The sequence below is a fragment of the Labrus mixtus genome, chromosome 13 (assembly GCF_963584025.1).
Source record: "Labrus mixtus chromosome 13, fLabMix1.1, whole genome shotgun sequence".
Taxonomy (NCBI): domain Eukaryota; kingdom Metazoa; phylum Chordata; class Actinopteri; order Labriformes; family Labridae; genus Labrus; species Labrus mixtus.
The window spans coordinates 2524865-2548330 of NC_083624.1; positions in this window are offsets into that span (position 1 = coordinate 2524865).

The following is a 23466-nucleotide window of genomic DNA, read 5'->3' on the forward strand; positions in this document are numbered from 1 at the left end:
TAGAGTCTTTTGGGGCCCTATCCAAAAATCAATTGGGGACCCTCCAACCAACTTTCTTAACCGTCATGTCTGCAAAGTGTCCCGACAATTACTCCGCTTCCTCTTTTTTCCTTTTTCTGTTTTCTCTCCTGTAGACGGATAATTCCTCTTCATTTTTCTTTGTTGACTTCCATTAACAAACTTTGGTTTTCACAGCAACCATGCATGCAATACTTAGCAGGACAGTCAGTGCTGTCAGATGGTGCCCCATTAGGGAGGTTTCCTACTGTCGTTGCAAAACGTTCACATTTTGGGCCATTGCTTTGGTTTAAGTTTGTTAGCCATCAGGGGCCCCCCTACTCGTCTGGGGGACGAGTTGCCGGCCTTGCCTGTTGACAAGCAGCGCCTCTGATGGTTATCCATCATTGTCCACCAGAAGCTATCTCGTGAACACCACAAACACTCCCTTGAGAAACGTTCTCGTGCTCACAAGAGAGTGTTTGGGGCACGTCAGAAAGTTTCTGTAGCGCAAAGAAACATATTTTTTATATATTGTTTTAAATGCTCGGTACTAAGTACTGGCTACACAGGAAACCTCCATAAGGCTGTAATGTTTTCAGATGATAGCCAATTGCTATGAGTTGAGCTTCTGGTGACAATAAACTACGGCTTTACAACAATTAATTTGGTGGCTTCACTGATGTGATGATGTGATGACTGATTGGAACTTGCATGGATGATATGGCACAAGCACTGAGCAACTCAAAAGCAAAATAGTCAGAATAACTGAGACGCTTCCACCACGCTGAACCCTGGTACTTGTTGCATTGCTATTGCTCAACACTGGTCCTGCTTTAAATTGAAGGGGCAACGTTTTGATATTTTAAGGGCTTGCTTCTTCTTTTCCAACTGGCTCATTGCCCTTAAGACTAAACCGCAGATCAGAAAACTATCACTCTACAATTAGTCATTTGATTCAGTGATTGTGTCAAAAAGCATCAGTTAATGGAGCGTTGGTGTTCAGAAAAAAAATCTCAAGTTGCCACGTGTGATGTTGGTGCATGTGTGTGTGCTGTCAGCCCGTCCTTGGTGTGTCCAGCGGTGACAGCAGAAGCTTTGGTCCTGTCACTGCTCATCGCTGCTTCCCATCCACAGCACTCACAACGTGTCAGTGTTTCTGCTCCACATGGGGGCCAGTGGGGCATCATTACCATCTGGTTATAAGGCTATACCCATGTCAAATATAGGCCAGTGAACACACACACGCATGCACACACACTCACACACTGATCATACACAGTGTGCTGTTAGCACTTGGAGAGCAACAGGGGGAAGGAGGCGACGTGGACATGAGGCGAGCCGCTGTGACAGTCCGTCCAATTTGACCGCCAGCGCTCTGGTGGCAGTTGGCCTGGTTCCTTCTCATTGCTCTGTGACATTCCCTCAATCAGCACTGTAACACAAACACACACACACACACACACACACACATACACATGCTCGCACATGCAGAGCGATATCCTCCAGCAGCCCTCATTGTCTCACTAGACGATCCATATGAGTCATTCTTCCCCTGACTACTGCTTCCCGTAAAAATACACTCTCTCACACACACACACACACACACACTAATTTGTCCCTTTTCATTCAGCAACAATAAGGATCAACTCGTGTCGCCCGCTGGGAGAAAAAAAAAGGTCAGCCATTCAGGAAAAAGGGATTTCCCTTTCGTTTTTGAGAGTAGAACTCTTTATAGATGAGGGAGAGTCCAACATTGTTGTTCAATGATTTCATTTCCAGTTTTACTCAAATTCAGGTTGAACATACCTGTTTGTTTTTGAACTTACCTGTTTGTTTTTGAACTTACCTGTTTGTTTTTGAACTTACCTGTTTGTTTTTGGTTTGTTTGTTTGTTTGTTTGTTTGTTTTAACCACTAGGGTGCAGCTGAGTTGTTGACATATCATAACTTCTAAAGTTGAAGCTGTGATTTTGTTACCAAACTTTTGCATATTAACACATCATGCAAGGTTGATTAAGATTTATTTATGTGTGCAAATTTGCATTCAATATTTCACCCTCTTTTAGCTCCATTTTTAGTCACTACCAACTCATGAGTGGAAGAATATTTCTTTTTTTTTTCTCAGCTTGTAAGTGCTCCACTATGTTCCCATAGCTTGTTCTTAACTTTGTCTATCTGTTGTTTAGTGTTCAGCAGAAAGTTGAACGTTGGTTGTAGAGCTTATTTACCCCCTTCAAAAACAGTGACATTATAGAAACCATGCAAAGTAATCAATTATTTTTTATTATTTTAGTTTTAAAGTTAAAGTCATCATTTTGAGAATAAGTCTGACTACATTTCTCTTCATCCAAATAGAGAGAGACATTAGCAACTCCATTTGTCCATCAGTCGCCAGATCTAGGGAGAGAACATTCTGAGATAGAGTTTAACAAACTTAATGAGTTGTTCTGATTTTCTTTTCTGAAAAGCCATGTTTAGATGTAACAGCAATATCTTGTGATATGTAACAGGAATACATATCATTAAAGCCTACACCTATAGCATACATCAGACAAACCATGTAGCAATCAGACAACAAAAAGCATGAAGAAAATCTAATGAAAACAGCCCCAGATACAAACAACCACACACATGGATCACAAATACACAGACACAAGGTAACTATTGTTTAATATTCAAAAGGTATATCCATCCATCCAAGGGTTGGATGTGTTGTTTGTGGAAAAATGGCTTCAACATTTACTATAAGGGCTATAGGGCTAAATAATCTATTATTATCCATGCTCCAATTAATGACTCCCATTTGACCAACTCAACAAAGGACCTTCAACTAGGGGTCTGACAGTGTTACATCTCCTTGACCCATCCCTGAAATAACCATGTAGTACACAGAAAAGCAAAGCACTGGGCTGAAAGAGGCCAGAGTGCTCCACAGAGCTGCAGAGCTGTCTGATTTTTTAAGGTATTTTCTAAGCACTCACATTGAGTTCTTCAACATATATTTTTAATGTGTAAACCTAGCAGCTATGCTGTCTGTGTTATTGACTGCCTGAATGTTTTTATACTGTTTTATGTATCTGGAGAGCCTAAGGCAAAGGCTCACCTCTAGTGGACAATAAAGATTTATTCTACTCTATTAATGAGTGTTCAGCTAAGCGTAGGTTAAGCTTCCTGAATTGACTGGAGAGTATGTTTTTGCTGGAGTTTATTTGTATAGTTGTTTGATGTCTTTTTAAGGCTGTCAACATTTTTTGATACTCTGGTACCTTTTCGATACCACATGTTTTAAAAACGATGTGATCTCTCTTAATCTTAATATCGAGAGCATTGAAAAAGGCTTTAGGGAAACTGCGGATCTTCAGTCGTATTTTCAACCTGAAGCTGCTGGAGAGAAAGAGACTGAGTACTGTCGAATGTGCACAAATACGTAAACAATGGCAATGTTTTTGTGAAATTCAGACAGTGTGCAGGAGTTTGCTTGCAATTTTTTTGTCAATTCAAAAAATAAATGACCCTACATTTGGTACCTCAGATTTATATTTTTTGTTGCTGTGGCATCAATATCGTTTGATTTTTACTTGTATCATGTAAAAGCTTAAAATTCTGGTTTTGTGACAACCCTAACGGTTTATTTCATATTTTGTGAGTCCAGGTGAGGCTGAAGAATGAAAAATCATCTCATTATTAGGCAGGAATAACTGATTTCTAAAAGGAAAACAGGTGATCTACATGGTCATGATCCGGGCGTTCAATTGTTTTTGCATAACCGGTAGAAAACTGGTGAATCCACAGCACTAATCCCCGGTGAGTTTCACCTTGCCCGGCAGTCTTCTGAGAGCTGTTGGTCTCATTAATCTCTTGTTTTCTCTCCTCTGCCTGCTTTCTTCTCTCTCTCCTTTTTTTCCCCTCCCTCATCCCTCGCTCCTCCTCTCTCCTTTCCAGACAATGATCCAATTAGCTGCTAGCTGTCGCGGCACCAGTTGCCTACAGATGACAGATGCCTGAGTGTGTGTATGAATGTGTGTGTAATTGTGTAACTGCCTCAGTAATTACTAGTCTGATACTCCTGCAGCTCAGTAACCTTGCTCTGAGTTCTGACTCCGTGACTCACACACTGCTGCTGTGTTTAAAGGGTACATGGAGACGGGAAGGAGTTCTTTATCCTGAATCTGATACTCCGCTGCAGAAGTCAGCTCACACTCTGGTTCATAGTTCAACAACCACAATGAAGTCAAAGGTATATAAGTATGTGAACACTAAGTGGTCGTATATAAAAGCAGGGTGCATGTGTTAAAAAAGAAAAACAAAGTTGGTGAACACTAGCAATTAGTTAGTGGCTTCTTAAAGCTCACCATCAACCAAAACAGACACAAACAAAGTCAAGTTGCATCCTTAAAGGGCCCTGGTGTGTTTTCATCTGACCTCCTAAAACATTAGAAAAAAATCTATGCTATAAAATGGATCAAATGGTTTCTATCTTGGAGCCCATTGGCTATCTTCTGTCAACGCTACAACCTTTGAGAGTAGAGCTTAAGTCTTAGTGTATCAATATATTTATATATGATTTTATTCAACCCCACACCCACTCGACCTTTAATTACTATTCGTTTGCAGCAGGAAATGTATTCTAACAGAGGTTTGATATAGCCTGAATAATGTGTTTTATTAAAAGAAAACATTTTAATAGATGTGCAAATAAATAAATAAAAACAGACGAACACAATACATTTGTATTCTCTTGTGATTTTTGCTTTTGGCAACTAAAGCGTGATTCATGTTTTCTTGATTAGGTCTGTGCACCCAAAGCAATTAAGATTTGTTTGTTTTTTTACAGAAAAATGTTCTCTGCAGTTGTATTTTTCTTAAAAATGATTTTAGCAAACAAAATACTATGCACATAAATTTAGTTTATAGAGTTGGTGCAGCAGCCCCAGACATGCTCGGGGTCTACTGCAGATGATGCAACACTTGCAAAATGTGGCAATGTAAGAGTTTGATCCTCTTTTTCAGTTTGACCTATACACCTGAGTAGGTTTAGTGTATTCTCTTGACTTATGTGTGTCTTTTATTGACCTGCTGTTGAACACTTTTTTGAGAAAGGCATCTTGTCACTTCAACTGATCCCTTAAAAGTAATAACAATATAATTTTTAATCTTCTTTTCTTTCTCCATTTCCCTGAATGGTGACACAACATGCATCAACAAGATTTCTAATACAAAGCAATCATGCAACAACTATATCTTCATGACTATCTATCTATATCTACATTTATTTAGTTTTCTGTTGTTAGATGATGCACTCTATTTTGTATTTCTTAATTTGAAACCGCATTAGAGATTGAGATTTGGTTTCAAAATTGTACTAGTGTGTGTAATTTGACCCTGAGTGCATTGATCTCAAGGATTTCAGCCTCACAGCAGTGTTTCTTTTTTTTTTTTTTTAAAGCTCTGTTCTTTCCACATTGAAAAGCAAGGCCAACCTTTTGAATATATTCTCTGTGCAGAGCTTTTCTGAAAAGCTTGTGGGAGGAATCTGCTGGCAGAGTGTGGACTGAAGGCCAAATTTTTCAAATGTATCTGCTTTATTCTGTACTTGGTCAATATGCGTGAACATGGAGAGATAGATTAGCTGTATTTTTGTGTGCTTGAAGGTGCATTTCTGATGTTTTGTCAATTAGACTCATTTTTTCTCCCCTTTTCCATCCTTTTGTTCCTCCTTTCTCTCCAGCCTCCGAGCCTCTTTCATGGAGGTCCTCAGGTCAGAGGGAGCAGCAGCTGCTTGAGGCTCTTTAGGATCCTGAGGGGGTTTGACCTCTGACCTTTCATGTTACAGCACCGTGCCATCCATTTATACTCAATTTAACACAGCGATATGAGTGAAAACAGAGCAGACAGGATCAATGAGGGAGCATGCCTGGAATTCAGCAGCAGAGCGTCCTGTTGTTTCAGACAGGAGGGGGGCAGGTTGTCGGGGGCTTTTATAGTCCCAGGACAATATCATGTTTGGGGATGACGGCTCCCAATATCAATGGATATTATTCCATGTTTTATTCAGTGTTTTTATAAAGTCATGTGTATCACAGAGATCGAGCATCACAGTGCAAAACGCAAGACGCCAAAGCTGAAGAAAAGTGTCTAGTCTGGAATCATTTCACAATGGGCATCATGGCGCAGCATCAAGTGCATCAAACAATTGTTGATTTATTGATTATTTGATGGAAAGAAAATTATTCAGCGAGAGTTTTGATAAGTCATTACATGCCTTTTGTCCATTTTTCTAAGCAAAGTGCCAAAAAAGAACCAGTTCCTGCTCCTCCTTTTGGCTCGGCAGAAGCTCAGTCTGTAGGGGCGAGTGGTTGAGAACCAGAGGTCCCTGTACGGACCGAAGGAAATTGTTCTAGTTGCTGGAGAGGTGCCAGTTCCCTTCCTGACCACTGGCAAGGTGCCCTTAGGCAAGGTACCGTGCAACTGCTTGGGCATTTTTTCAATGTGAGTGAGACCCCTTACTCTGACATCTCTCCATTAGTGCATGTCCAGGATCCAGTTTGTGCACGTGTTCAGCATGTACAATAACAGAGTGAAAAACTGAATTTCCGGTCGCCCAATATCCTAGCGCTTCAGTGTTGCATGTTGTACACTTTAGTTTACTGCACACTTAGGGACAAACTACAATAAAGCAAGCTTGCAGAGACTACAAGAAGCTTCTAGTGATGCTCAGAGAATACAAAAGAGACCTTCAGTACTATGTGAGAGCAGTGGGATGTTTGTAAGCGCACAGGTTAATACTCTCCAAGCTGTCTTGGGAAATCTTACATTTCATTTTCTTTGTCAACTTAAAGCCTCAGAGAATGAAATCAACTGACCCTGTCCATCATCGGATACTGTTGGTGACCAGTTATCGCCATGGAGACGGATGCCTTTTTTAAGATCAAGGTTGTTTGTATTTTTTATATACTCTTCATTAATTATAAACTCTTATGGTACTTTTGTAGATGTCTATGAATCAGGCTGTCTTTGATCAGGACCTTGAGTTTGATTTGATTTTACATTCTCAAATCGAGTGATTGGATGTCATTAGTTTTTCACGTCATTTTTAATTTTTTTAAAAGCATTGGACTTTTCACCCATTTTCAAAAGGCAGTGATTTTCACTGGAAATATGTGAATTTATTTTATAAGGTTTATTTTGAATGTCCACTGTTTCTATGCTTGAAGGAAGAAAAGTGTGACTCATTGATCCAGCAGATGTCGCCCTTGAGCACCAGCATGAAACCAAAACAAACTGCTGTTTTTCCAAACCTCTGCATATTGAAGCCTCTGCTTTCCTCCAGTGACACATCTCCAAACCCCCCCCCCCCCCCCCCCCCCCCCCTCCACTCACGTTCACATGAAGGAGTTCGTAAATATAACGCACCATAATCAAGCATCATTAAGCCCGAGCAGCAGTCAAAACTGTCCTTCGCTTGAGCTGCAATTACCTTTGGCCTGCATTGTTGTGTTAGCAGGCTAATGTTAGCACACGTTAGTTAGCTCGTAGCTTCACATTGCATGTAAATTGACACGTGATCTAAAACGCTTACGTGACATTTAAATAAGCAGTGAGTATGTTATTCTTCTTTTCTCTAGTCCTTGACTAAAACAGCTTTTTTACGCAAGGGGAGGAGCCGGCTGCCCCTTCCATAAACACTTCTCCGACAACAATCCAGCCAGCAGGACTCACACTTCTAATTCATTGTAGACAATCATGACTCAGAGAGATATTTACACAGGATAAACTTGATTTCTGCTGTATGTATGTGTATTATGGATCTGGTAGAACATGTTCATGAGTGCACTAAGGCTGTAAAACAAAACAAAAAAGAGAAAAAGCTGCCATTGAGCTCAGAGCTGTGTGGCATCAATCTTACACAATCTTTTCCTGAGTCCTGATACTTTTGACATGTCTTGGTGATGTGCCAAAAGATTAAGTATTTCTATTTAAATCTTTTCTTTAATGTGGCCATAGGCTATCTCTTATGATGAGGAGATGTTTCTCTGGAGGAAATAAACATTTTAGCCTGCCTATAGCGGAAAATAAATGGAATTCACCAAAGTCAGTGAGGTCCTGAATCCTCCAGCGATCCTTACAGTAGTTTTTGGACATTCTAGTCTGGACTAAAGTGATGAACTGACTGACCTGTACTGTCGTTGGCGTTACTCTAAAACCATCACAATGCCTATTTAACCTTGTCAGTATCAACAAGTTTCTATTGTTGACATAGTATGATATAAAAGTGGTTAACAATGTCCCAATTCCCTCCCCAGTTACCCAGATCCAATATTACTTCTGAAAATTATTCTAACCCCAATCCTGTGTCACTCATTTTCCGCCTTTCTGTCTTGTGACCGTTCAAAGTCAATGAATTTTCACTCACAGCCACCACCAGGTTTAATCTGATCTGAGAGCAACAACAAAAAAAAGATGATTGTTCCCGTCACAGATTAATTGTATTAGTTTTCAGAGTCCTGAAGGTAAAACTCTTCAATATTTAACAGGGAAAAATGTGTTGTCGAAATATTCGTCTTCCCCTCTGCCAAATTCTGGCATCAGATTAATCTCACAAGCCCTCAAGGGGTCCCGACCCCCACATTGGGAACCCCTGCTTTAAGTATATACGTATGCCTCAGGCCGTAGCTTATGTTTGGCGACACTGCACACCTTATCAGGGCCCAGGCTTCCATCATATATTGATTTAACTCAAAATAAATCTCTCTGCATTGCCTCAAGACGTCAATATTAAGGCAGCTGCTTGAGAAACATTTTCAAGAGAATAAAGGAGCTCTTAAATTTTTCAGCAAATCAGAAAGATACAAATCATATCTGCCAGATTCAATATAGAAATGAAGAAATTAATGGTGAAAGGTTGGATAGATTTTTTTTCTCCTGCTCACAAAGGTTTTGGGGTATTTGGGAATATCGGCCATGTTTCCTGAGCTGAAATGGGAGGAAAGTTGTGTCTGCCAGTAGAGATAGCATGGTGCAGATTCTGAAATGTGAAGTTTAGTCATGTAGTTATAAACGACCTCGACATTTGAACTTAATGCAACCACACAAAACAGATATTGGATTTTTTTTGTCTTGTGAATTGTCGTTCTGAGCGACGAAAATGGTGAGAGATTTTAAACACAGGCACAAAATAAACTTTAATATAAAAATATAAATAGGGATCTAAAATAATTGGTACATTATTTTCATTTTTTAATTACTTAGATATTTGAATAAGGACTGTCAATGTTAATTAATTAATGGCGATGCGATTAAGGCCCGAAATGAACGCATACATTTTTTAAATCACATTAATCATGTGCTTTTTTTGTCCCTTCAGGCACACTGTAGGAACGCTCCTGCAGCCTCACCCTGTTGTCACAATGATGGAAAAGAACAAACCCGCTGCTCCGTTGAATGTTTTATTTCTCTTGAAAAACAACAACTCCCAGACATCTCAGTTAAGACAAAAGCAATATCCACCTTAACAAACATTTCACTTTTTTTTACTCTTCCTTTAAGTTGTTTTCATTTAGTTTCTAATCCGTAACAAGTTAATTTTTCCGTAGTTAATGTCATAACCTTCGATCTTCCTGAAGTTCCTTATTTTATATCAAAATAAAAGCAGGATTGTATCCAAACAGGAAGTAAATAATCTTAGTTTAAGACTGTACAGTAAATTATTTCATTATAAAAACGTAGCAAAAACAGTTTAAAATGCAAAATATAGGCATTTCAAACGTGCCATTAATCACGATTAACTTTTGAAATGCAGCAATTAATCGTGATTCTTTTTTTTGTAAGTTGTTTTGACAGCCCCTTATTTGAATTTGAAAGCATTAGTTGTCACCTGAGCTTCCATGTCAGGCCTCTTTTTGTTTCCTTTACATGAATATGTTCATCCAGGTGCATTTCCTCCCTGTATGTAAACGCCATCTGTCTTTGTGGCCCGAAGTAAACTTGTTACAATGCACCACCTCAGGGGTCAAAATATATTGGAAAAAAAAACAGGTGAATACAACGTGAAAATAATAAAAATCCCAAATTTAACTTTTCAATTCAATTCAACAATACCTAATTTAGTTAACGTTTTAATGAGATGACTTGAGCCAGAGCTTGTTTTTGTCTCCTTTATATGTACGAGTCCGTCCAGGTGCACCCCCTCCCGTACTCTCAGATTGTGGGAGTGTGTTTGCGGGGGTGGTGGTGTTGTTAGCAGGTGTGCATCATGCAAAACACGTAAGAAACCCACAAACATGCACAGATGGCCAAAATCTCCAGAGTCTTTCATATGCACATGTGTAAACAGACACCATGCAGCAGGAATACCCAGCGACTGGAAATATTATAAAAATCTGGAATACTATGTCATAGACTAAAAAGCTTGTACCCTAATATTTTACCATGATTAACAGTGCACTTATACAAAATAAGTTACAGAATGAGGTCATTGTCTCTGCAGAAAGTGTCATTTTACTGCATTACTGCAAAGTAGATTATACAGTTAATTCTATGACCACTTTCCACTGATCAATATTTACACATTGATTAAACATAATCTCTGTCCTTGACATGATAATTACTTCTCCAACAAGTGGATGCTGTTGCTGTTTAAAGCTAACAACACGTTTCCAGCTATGTATTTTGTAGTGCGACAAAGTCTTGGTCTTATATTTGTTGGTGATCAAAAACAAAGTGTGTCTGTAAAATTTGTCTTTTTAAATCGACTAAGATGAGGATGATGAGTCTGACCTCCAACGTCAACTAATGTGCAGTGAGCATAGAGAAATGAGTGTCACTAAAGGCCCTGACACACCAAGCAGACGGCAAATAACTAGTGGCGACAAAGGCCGACTGGCCAAAAAGTTGCACGAGAACACACCGCAAAGACTACAACCGACGGCCGACCTCCACATTCTGTGCATGCATAAGAGGAAATAACTCTCCATTGTTATGATATGAGAAGACCATTTTCACAGCACTGTGCTTCACCACTCGTGATATAGGTATTTCTAATCGAGAATAATGTCTGATTAAAAGTTGAAAATGGCACTGGCGTTGTCAGGTCTTGGTTTTTTAGTGGAAAAAGAAAAGAAGAGGCGGAGGCGACAAAAAACGAGAAACCGCACTAAATGGGTAAAAGCATGGACACTACAGCGACACGCTCAAGGGGCTTTACTGAACCTGTGTCGAGAGCTGGAGTTAAATGAAAACCTGTTAACAGCCAATCAGAGAGATTCCTCTCACCAACCGTGAGATTCAACATGTCGAATCGGCGCAAAAAGGCAGACGGGTCCCGACCCCAACTTTGGGGAACCAAAGAGTATGATTGTTGTTTAAAGATAGAAATAGAACTTTATGTAACACTATGGAAAGAAAAGAACAATCTTTGTCATTTGTGTCATTCTTCACCCACCTTATCTGGTAAAGTCGAGTCAATGTTTGGAAATATTGTCCTTTAATACATCTTGGGTACATTTAGTGTGCATGAGACCTGAAGCAGAACTTTTTAATTGATAATTCAGTCAAACATCGTCACAGACTCAGCAGTCAGACTCGACATCACCCCTGTTCAACAGTTCATCATAAACATGCATGTAACCCTCGACGACAAGCTCTGATTGGTTCTCACTGCTGTGGTCTCACGTCTTTAATTAACATATCTGTGTCACAGCGGCGCATGTGTGTGCGTGTATGTGTGTGTGTGTGCTGGCAGAGGAGTGTGAAATTGGCTAATTAACGTGACCTCCCTTTGATCCGCGGAGAATACACATATGACATCTGAATTGGGCTGAGCCGGAGGGATGGGAGGGTTCCTGGAAATTTGTAAAATTGTGTGTGTGTGTGTGTGTGTTTGGTGTGTTTTGTGGGTGTGTGTGTGTTTGTGTGTGTGTGTGTGTGTGTGTGTGTGTGTGTCTCTATGTGTGTGTATCCAAGCTTGCCGCAGCTTTGAAAACTTGATTTAACCCTGTGTTTACCCTCAAGCTTCAAAACGGCAACACAGGTCGGCTTTTTTAATGATCATGAGTTCAAGATGTATTTTCTTGCTTGGGAGTTATGTACAGCTAAAGGTTCGGCAAAACAGACCACAAAGGAGGAAGTCTTATCTCATATGAACATGCTCATACAGCAGCTGAGAGAGGAGTGTGAAAACTCCAATGTCATGCTTGTCACAAAGTCATGGAGCTGCTCTGTTTTTTTAGGTCGTAATTAAATAATATCCACAACCACAATGTAACTGACAGTTATTATCATTTCATCCCCTCCATATCTGAGTTACTGTAAAGACCGAAAACAGTGAAACTCCTGTGGGACAAAGGACTGTATTTCCTACTATAACAACATATCTGGTAACCCAGGAGCAATCAACAGCTAATGTTAGCATTTAACCACTTTGTTTGTAGCTTGTTAGCTAGTGCGTTCATTATTTAGTTTGTGGATGAGTGTTAATGAATGCTTGAACTTTGTTGGATCATGGCTAACGTCTCTGTTTTGACCATATTGTTAATAACGGTGAAGCCTGAGTGACCGCACCCACTGGTTACTGAGGGGGGATTTGGAGCCTGTCGATGCCGGTCGGCAGTGCTGTCCCACCCTAACTTTCAGTCGACCTAACACCAGGCAAAGAGCTGGAGCTGAGGCGGGTATGAAGCTTCCTGACAGACAGCTACACCGCGCCCGCCTGTCAGTCAGATCAGCTATGCGTTCATCAAATCAAAACAGATGAATTATATAAAAGATTCAGCCCCATACAGTGTGTGCCGAAAGAGACATGAGCGAACCGGACCTATTTGGTTTTTTGAACCAGGCTGGAAACGTGTTTATTTCTGCTGTAAAACTCAGCATTTCTGAATGGGTGTGTGTGTGACGTCCGGGGCTTCTGCAGCCAGCCTCAAGTGGACACTCTATGTACTGCAGGGTTTTTGCACTTCCGCATTGGCTTCATTTTTCAACACCAGAGGTTTCTGATTGGTTTCAACATTTTATATTGTCAATTGATCGTCTGCGTTTTCCCTGCTGATTCTTTTTGGAGTTTCTGATCAATAATGAGGTCGTTAAATGATAATGAGCAAAATAATTTGTTGACAGTTTTATGATTTCAGAGTTGCTGTGTGGAAACATAAGCCAACACTTTTTCACCGTTAATTGTCTTTGATGTTGCTGATCAATGTTGAAAAGGAGAATGCCAGTGTGGCTTAAAAAAGTAGAACACAGCAGTAAAGCCAGTATAAAAACATTTGAGCCTTAACCCTCGGCAAGACATCAGAGGAAAATTGCAGCTTTGTGAATATGGTCAAACTAACCTGCAATTTACACATGTACTGGATGCTTCAATGTCCTTCTATCTATATCCTCATATTTGATTGGTTAATTCTGATGCAAATCTAAAAAAGAACTGTGTTAAAACCCAAATTCAAGCCTCAAAAGCCATCTCTATGGTCAAAGTTAAAATAAGTGTTGAAATATATTCAAACATATTTGGTGTTGTTTACCTTTTTTAATGGCACGTTTACAATATTTGTGAAGATCTGGGAGTGAAGCAGAATTGGATAGATGGAAATAACAAATAAGCTGTTCTGCATGCACATAGCTGCACCAGATGGAGGGAGTTAAACACAAAACAGATGGACAATGAACTGCTTCATCGCCCCAATATGTACAAACCATATTTACTACTGCAATGTGTTTCTTCCACCAAAGATACCGAGCTCAACAGCAATAATTTCTAGAGAAAACACTGCTCTCAGTGTCATTATCAACATCTCATTCCTCTTAGCACTAGTGTTTTTCTTATCTTACACATGGTCAGTTATGCCGGCAATAAAGAAAGGAATGTGCTTGTTATGTCAGAGAGAAATATGGTAGCAATTCTGTCATTTCTGAAACGGGTGGAATCTGCAGAAGCATTAAATTCAGTTTAGAGGATGGATTTTTTTTGTTGTGTTATCCGGTTCTTACCAAACAATCCTCTTTTAGTTATACCTTTTGGGGAAATGCACTAAATATAAAAAAAAACTTACTGCTGTAGTCTTACAGTTTAATCTTTTGAAAATGTAGCAAAATTTACTTGAAATGGTTTTAAATCTTCATTTAAAAAAATCGTCAGCTTATATTGATTTCAGAATCCCCTAAATAAACAGGCAACAGGGTCATGTAGAGAGGGAAAGTAAGGTGCCATGCTATTGTCCTGATAACCTTTAACCTGAACACCTACAATTTCCCAATAGACCAAAAAAAACATTTGAAGCACAGCCCAATAACCCATAAACAACAAGTATAGTCAGTAATAGTTAGAAAATAAATATAAGAAAATACAATCAGAATCAGAATCAGAATCAGGTTTTATTGCCAAGTACATTTATATTTACAGATGGAACCATCAGTGCTACTGAATCTTTACACTCGCCCTGTAGTTAATAGTTCAGTGTCTGCTGGCCCTGTCCATGGTGCTGAATTAGACTCACTGAGCATCAGACAGTATTGACCTCCTTGTCCTTCATTAATTCCTGATAATAGACAACTCGTTGGGCATTCCTTACGAACTCTCCAGCCATTCATACTAACCTTTACTAGATGCCTCACCAATCCAAAGGGAATTTATTTTTAACTAATGGGGTTTCAGATTATATTCTTTACATTGTGGGCTGACATTGAAATGTCAAAGTTCCTTTGTAAGTATTTTTTTGTTCATTATTTGCAATTTCAAAGTTACTACCTTTTAAAACGATAAAACTAAAAGTTCCATGAATTGAGCCTTGAGGAACTCCACAGCTCCAAAACACATAAATATGAAACACATGAGCAACTTATACAAAAACATTTTTATTTCTTAAGGGAAAAATAAATCCTCCATGTTCAGGTAATAGTTTGAAAACAAATGTATGACTTTAAATCTGGATTTTACATGTGCTGTTTTTTGTTTCACTTTTGACCTCCTGTTTTTTAATCTGTAACGCAGTTTAAACTGCAGCCACCTGTGAAAGATACAATAGAAATAACATTGTATTAATTAACTTTTTTGTGTCCAGGGTAGTATTTGATTCAAAAGTAACATTAACATGCATTATTTACATCAATGTAACAAACATGATTACACCTTGTAATCTTACTGTTGCATCCTAACTATAAAGTATTTTTAATCATTTTTGAATGTAAGATGTTTCTAAACATTTTCTTAATAGTTTCCAGTGGGATTTGTTTTTCATTATTTGCCATTTGCTACAGATCTAAGAAGGCCTTCTACAAAACAACAGTTTTTATAGTGTTGTCTTTCCCTTCAAGCCCAATTTTCGTCACATTTAACACCTTTCTGTCCTCAGTCGATCCTGTACTTGCTCTGTTCCTGTAGTCTCTTTTTTTTCACTTTGACTGCTGTGCCTCTTCATCTATTTTAGGACTGCTCACCTCTCTGTCCTCGTCTCTACTTTAACCTCTCCTCGTCATTCCTCTTTGATCTGCCCTTTTCCTCTCCATCCACAGCTCAGTCTGTCCATTCTCATCCTGTCTCTCCGTCTCTGTCACATCAGGTCTTCTCTGCAGTCTCTCAATGTCTCCTCACAGCTTCTTCACCTGCGACTCTGTCACACTGAGGTCTCTGCTCTTTCTGTCTTTTTTATTTTTCTGTTCAACTCTGCTGTTCTCCCCACCCCCCTTTCTCTCTCTCTCTCTCTCTCTCTCTCTCTCTCTGTTCCCCTCCATCACCTCCTGGGTAATGACAGGGGGACAGGTGGAGACCAGACCATCACTACCACCAGTCTGTGTGTGTGTCAAACACACACACACGCACACACACACACATACACACGCAGATGGTGGACAGGGGTCCCTGCCGGCCGGCCTGTCTGTCTGGTGATGGGGTGTTGTTGTTGTTGAGTGCACTCAGCCACACATGATTAGCTAGACAAACACACACACACACGCGCAAATGTATTCCCTTCTACGTTGCACATATGGGACTCAGCACCAAAACAAGTCACCTGCTATTCCGGTCACACACACACACACACACACACACACACACACACACACACACACACAGAGAGAGAACAGAGAAAGGATCAGAGGTCTGCAAGACTGTCACTGATTATGCATCATTTTAGTTCATCCGTCTTGGATTTATGTAACAATAGCTGCATATTCAGCTGCATTCAATTAAAGTGATATTTTCTTTAAAACAGATAACACATTTGTAATCATAATTTATACAATAGGGTAATTAGCAGTTTCTGATATTTTGCCTCTGCTGTGTTTGCTTATTTTATTTAAGAACATTTTTAAGGACTCTAAAAGCAGGAATGTTTATTAATCCTTCATTTATTTATTTTTTTTAAGTAGTAACAAGGTTACAGTCGATTTCCTCCCACAGCCCATTTTCCAACCTTCGTTTGAAGGAGTAACCAAAGTGTATAGACAAATCATGGGTTATGGGGTTAATCAGTTTTGGCGGCCACCGTAAGATGACGGCCCTCTCAAACCGGCCGTTGGATTCCTCTATGATCAGGGTAGGTGAGTCGAGAAAATCCCAAATCCTTTGGTGGATGCATTTGTTCTATGTCACACTAGACCCCAAACCTGTTTTGTTACATGTGTTACACTTCACTTGTATGCTGTATAAAGTGTGCAGTGTGTTACCCTTTGATTTGGTTCTCTGTTTAAATAAAGAAGCTGGTTGGATAATTCACTTGATCCTGTTAAAAAAATAAAGTTCTTTAAACAGGGTATCAAGCAGAAAAAAGGATGACAGGAAAAAATTGGTCAAAGGAAATAAGACAGCGGGGTCATCAGTTGTTCAGCTTCATACAATAATGACCATCAAGGAGAAAAAACCGGCCTGCAGTGTTACTGATGAAGATACCGTTCTATATGTCCTCTCCCCGCTCTGCTCGGCTGCATTTTCCAGGCATCCCAGATGACAACACACTCATCAGAGAGTCTGTGACGTCCAATGATGTGTCACCTTGATGTCAAAAGTTGTTGACACATGTCAGATGTTTGTAACAAGGTGGAAATCTAGAGGTTGGAGAGGTGAAGGTGCCTTTAGGAAATGCTCTTAATTCCTTCACAAGCTCAGTGGAAACAAGATCAGACTGTGGCTGTAACGTGAAGCTTCAGTTCTGACCAAGGTGGAAGATAACATTTAAAATGTATCGATTCTTTGTTGTGTTTTTACCTAAATTTGCTTCCACAGCATCGCTGCAAGAACAATGTCGCCAAACACCCCTCCCAACCCCATTAGACTGTTCCTGGAAGACTATTCCCCTGTTGGTGCAAATGTGTGTGTGCATGTGTGCATGTGTGCGTGTGTGTGTGTGTGTGTGTGTGTGTGTGTGTGTGTGTGTGTGTGTGTGTGTGTGTGTGTGTGTGTGTGTTTGGTCACCAGGGAATATCAGAAGAAAGGAGTGTCTTCTTCTAAAGTTAGCGTCATTACACAGTATGTTGTTGTATTTTTTTTTTTTACTGGAAATATTTTCATTGTTTATTTAGTGGCTGAAGATGGCAGTGACATATAGCTGTCCGATGTAAATGTAGACATCAGTGAAATATTGTTTACTACAGATTATTCGTTTTATTTTTGCTTGGTTGAGGAAAAAGATAAATCCATTTATCAATCATTCAAAAAAGTGAGTAGATGCATTTTCACAGTAAACATTCACCAGACGAATGATGGTGTGCTTGTGTGTGTGTGCATGTGTGTTTGTAACTCGTATCTCTTCGCTCCACAGTACATCAGCAGGAGCTGTCAGATCAGCATCAGGCCTTGCCAGTCAGATTAAGGATGTTACAGCAGCAGCATCCTGGCCGGCAGCCGAGCGGCAGCAGATAGATTTCACAGACTCTCTGTTTATCTCTCCTCTGACTCTGCCGCCGTCTCTTTCTCTCTGTCTTCCGTGTCTCTGCAGGACTCTAACGCTCCGTCAGCCCGGGTCCCAGGGTTGAATGGAGGTGAGGCGAGCTAAGTGGAGAGGTGACTGGACAGGTGGTGCAGCGCCACAGTTTCACCAAAGCCATGCGATGAATCATAGAGCACGGAGAGTCCCATTATGGTAAAAATAATCTGGGCCAGGTGGTGCAGGAGCGGGGAAACAGCAGATACTGATGAAGAGACATTTCACAAGGTGGAAAGGTAAAGTTTAAAAAGCATAATTTACTGCTGGAATAAATCGTGTTAAAACCTCATTTAGAGGTAACTGAGGGTTACCTCAACACTCACTGCCAGACTTTGCCAGACACACTTGTAGCTCAAGTGAAATGTGTCTCAAACCCCCCCCAAAAAAAAAAATCCATCTTATGAAATGATGCAACCGTAAAGCACAGGGCGGAAGTCTGAATATTTTAATGTGAGCTTCATTCAGTTTGCCTTTTATAATATGTTTGAACACAACTACCTGGCGCTCTAAGTGTGTATATAGGACACACATTTTTGAAATATCATCCTACTAACGACTTCAGAGTTCATTATAATTGCAGTGAGTAAACAAACCGTTTGTCTCGTTATTATAAGGCCTGCTACTGTAAGGTCATTTCGAAGGTAAAACAAGAGGCAGCTTTTACATTTTTATTTTTTTTTGCAGTATTTTATGCATCAGTCTCCTTATTTTTATTCAAAACTACAGACAGACAGATTTACATTAAACCGAGCAGAGCCACTGAAGACATAACGTTTTTACTTATAACAAGCCAATAAGCAGAGCCCAACAGGGTGAGTATGTGAGATCGGTTTAAGTGAAACTTGGAGTATTTCTGTAACTGAAGGAACTCAATACGTGTTTCTTATAACTATTGACTAGAACTAAGGAGACAAATGTAGAGTGTTGGAAGGACAGTCTGAAGGATTAACAGGAAACATTTAACTGCTTAAAACAACATCTTCAGTATAATAACATTAACAACACAAACAGTTATGAACAATATTAACAACACAACATAAAGCTCCTGTGTAGAGTTGGTAGCTGGTTATGAAACATCCTCATGTTTTTAATGAGGCCTCTGAACGACCTACAAAAGCAAATGAGACTATAATCAACAAGATTTATTATTTCCAGGGGATAGGTGACAGGCAAAGTGGTGAACAGATCAGACCAGAAACAGACTTGTTTCACTTTTTTCTCAGCGTGAAAAGATTCTCGCTGAGCGACACATTCGACTGTTTACATTTTTTGTTCAGAAAAAGACACCACACATGCGCAGGAAAAAATCAGCAAAGAGATAAGTGTCACCCTGAAAATAACTTTACTGTATTTCATTGTGAGAGAACAAGGCGTTTTGCATGTTCGCCTGTAGCTTCCTCAGGTGCACATGCTGGGCGAACCTGAGGACATACAGGCTGTTGGCCATTTAGGTAAGTGTTACCCTTTTGTCCACAGGGGGCGCCAAAATCAACACAAACCACACGTTTCTCATAGTAGCTTTAATGAACCAGACTCTTAGTCCAGTATGAAGCACGGTAGAAAATATACTCTCATCTAGTGTATGTAGAGTTTACTGGCAAAAGATTGACTATTTCTTAAGAAAGCTACTAGAATCAGTTTTCGTTAAGTATAACATATAGCCTGGATGATGTCCCCCGTTTCTGTCCAGTCCTTCGTATATTTTCATGGCTCTCTGCAGTATAATGAATACATCACATAAGCAGGCACACTGTTTATATCATAATCTATTTATACCCAAAACTCCTCGCTGAATCTCACGATCCTGTGAGTTTGTGAGACTTCAGTGTGAAACACAAAGCTGCTGTGATTCTTAAAGCTCCTTTGTGAGGGAACATGATATCCGTGCCAGTCTGAAAACTGTGCACAGCTACAGCACAGACGGTTTTTTACCGAGCGTGACACGACCCTGTGAAGGTCACTCATCCATGTAAATAATATGGCATCCACGAAACAAACACACACACACACACACACACACTGACAAACACACACACAGAGCAGGACAGTGATACAAAGACTCACAAGGGTATCAGAGTATCAGATGTGTACATGAATAAATCCATAAAGTTGCTGTGAAATATGAGACGATGTGTGTTCCGAGAGAAACAGTTCATGGTCAGAAACACAAGCTGAAATTTAAATGATATACACACACACACACACACACACACACACACACACACATACACACACAAACACACACACTAATGCAAACAACCAGAACAGAACTGAAGCATTAATCAACTTTGATTTTTTTTTTTAAAACGAGTATTTGGATAAGAGTAAAACCAGTCAAATATGAAGTACCAAAATTAAATTTGAGTTTCTTCTGTTGTCTGCGTTAGTTTATACAGCATAAAAATAAGGTTACAATGTCACATGACCAATGTCAGAGATGATAACTCTAAAGATTCACTCTCTCTATAATCTTGAGAGTTGGCCATAATTGTGGGAGCGGGTTGCCCTTCAATCAAAAAGTTGGCAGTTCGATCACCAGCTCCTGCAGTCAATATTTCTAAGGTTCCTTTGGTAAATTAATGAACACTGAGTTGCAAAGCCAACCATGACAGCCTCTGCAATCAGTGTTTGAATAAGTGTGTGACAGGTTGAATGACACATGGAGTTGAAAGACACTTTTGGTGGTCAGAAAATTCGATATAAAGGGGGTGCTAGTTTAGCTCATTAGATCAGTCGCCTCATGCACAGAGGCTACAATCAGGTTGGAATTTCGGATTCTGGTGGCTTTTTGGTGCATGTCACCCCCCACTCATTCTCTCTCCCCCACCTCCTGTCTATCTTCAGCTGTCATATCAAATAAAGGCATAAAGCCCAAAAAATAATCTTAAAAAAAAAAAAAGAAAAGCACTTAACTAGTCGTGCCTATGCTCTGTCTAAAACGAGTCCCTTTCCACCTTTAAGAAAAAGCTAAAGACCCAGCTCTATAATGATGATGATGATCATTTTTTGGATGATGATGTTATTGATGAGTTGTTGATGATGAGAAAAATTACATATTCTACTTCTTATCAATTTGTTAGCTATTTTAGAAAAAGGGGAGACCGCACAGTCGCTTTTTTTTTTTTTTTTTAAACAACCCCCAATCATCCCCTGAAGATCCTGTGCTTTTGGAAAGAACAAAACCCTGAACACAGACTTTTTCTATCATAAAGCCCTCAAATTTAGACCCTTGTTCATAGAAAAAGAAACTCACAGAGCTCCTCAAAAAGTTCCAGGTCCCAGGGGGAAGTTGCTGGCGTCGACATATGGATTTAGTAAACCATTCAGGGGTATTCAGTGGGTTAATCTATAGCTGTGTTTGCTTACTGTTCCCCTGGTACTTTTGAATACTGCTGTTTAATTTGAGCACAGATGTCATACACAGTTAATGTATAGTTAACCCGAAACAATGAGCTGAAAGAGGCCAAAAAAGTCCATTAGTGCTGAAGAGCTGGTCATAATTCACTCTGGGGTTTGTCACTTCGGTGACCCCGAATACATAAGATTAAATGTCTCTAAATGAATATTGGGCTAAATAAGTTACCTTTCAATGTAGCTGTCTTAAACTTGTATAATGTATGCTATATATATCTCTTAGCTTCCTCGTTCATGTATAAGTACTGATGTGTTTGTGTGCAGGCTGTGAAAGATGTCCCAGCCGCCGTCCGTGCTCCTCCACTGGCTCCATGAATAATGCAGAACTCACATCTTCATACCACTTCCACTCCCCTCCCTCCGTCCCATTTTCTCCTCCCCCTCCGCCTCCCCCCTGTGCCGTAGTAAAAATAGAACCGCAGACCTGCAAGCTCTCGCTCTGGTGTTTACACCATCATGACCCTCCTCCCCGCTGCTCTCTCTCTCTGCTGACAGTCGGGTTATTACTCTCATTCATCTCGGCCCGTTCCCTCTATTCTCCGCGGGAAGAAACAAGAGGAGAGGTTGTCGGGCCAGACTGGGAGCATAGAAAAGGTCCTCAGGTAGCACATAGATGCTTCATCTCCATATCTTTATTATGTGTCTCGTAAAAATAGCCGTGCTAAGGCCTCCGCTGCTCGCCTCCTCTCTCCTCCCACTCCTCCTCTGCATGCACTCAGACTCCGCTCAGGGGAAATGAGACGCTGCTCTTCCCAGACATTAAATGTAGAAATGAGGATGCACAGACAGAAAAATGAGAAGCCTGCTCCGTTCTTTGGATGCAAAGCACAGATAAAGTTCATTGTCAGTTCATGAATGTTCTCATCAGGGATGTAAGATGTGGAAAACCAACTAAGGCCCAGGCGTGTAGTCGAACTGTGTTGGTTGAAGGTGTTGGGAGGAATACAAGTAGACATGAAAATCACGAACACAGACAATTTCAAAGCAGAACAACATTCTTCCTGCAATCCTCCTGCAAAAATGTATCAGGTGAGGGAGGTCTTGTTTCTACTGTTATGCAGCTATTTGTCAAGCGGATTTAAAGCAAGACTGGGAACAAAAATGGCTTTTTGCAAAGCGCACCAAAGTTAAATGTGATGCAGATAAGAGTTGAGGCAGATGGCTTTTCAACATGAGTCTGGTTCTGTTCGAGGTTTCTGCCTCTTAAAAGAAAGTTTTCCTTGACACTGTATCTTTGCTAAATGTTGCTCCTGCTGGATTAATGTTGGATCTTTGTAAATACGAAAAAACAAAGAGTGAGGTCTAAACCTGCTCGTTTTGTATGACCAACATTTGTTTTGAATTGACAAATTGATTGATTGATAGTTAGCCAGCCAGCTACAACTAAAATAATTTGTTAGGAGTCAGTTTCAAAAAATCAACTATTTCTAGCCAAAAGCACATTTTGTAAAAAATTACAAAAGTAGCTTCTGCACTGTACGACAAAGTTTGCATAGCAACCGTAACCAAGGGAAGCAGCCTAGTGAAGGGTCTTTATTTATATGTGATTCTGTGATCTTCAACAGGTAAACCCCCTTCATGTATTCTTTAATACAAACAGATTTTTTTACATTATCACAGTAGTGAACAACAGTCTAGTTGGCAAACACTCTTTGCTAACTAGACTGTTAACGAGACAAAAATGGAAAAATTATAAGATGAGCATACTCTTTATTTAAAAAGGTCTCTTGCCTCTTCGTGTCTCCTTGTCCTCCTCCTCCACTCTTTAAAGGTCACAGAGGAAACAAGGAGAAGATAGATGGAGCCGACAACACGAGGGTTTTTGAATATCAATGGATTCCTCTTATGAAAAAGGTGTTGGAAGAAGCTCTGCCCACACATGATTCCCTGAACACACAAACACTTCACACAGCCGATCTGTAGCTGAGGAACAATGAGTGTCAAACTGTGACTTTAGGTTTGTTGGTAGGAGTTGAGTAGATTTACAACTGAATGTGTGCTGTGCAGAGGGACTTGTGCAAACAATAAATCTCTGACAGACACTGTTTGAACCCACGAGTCAGTTCAGAAAGCACAGAGAGAGAGAGAGAGAGAGAGAGAGAGAGAGAGAGAGAGAGGTATGCTAAACATGGGAGAGCAAG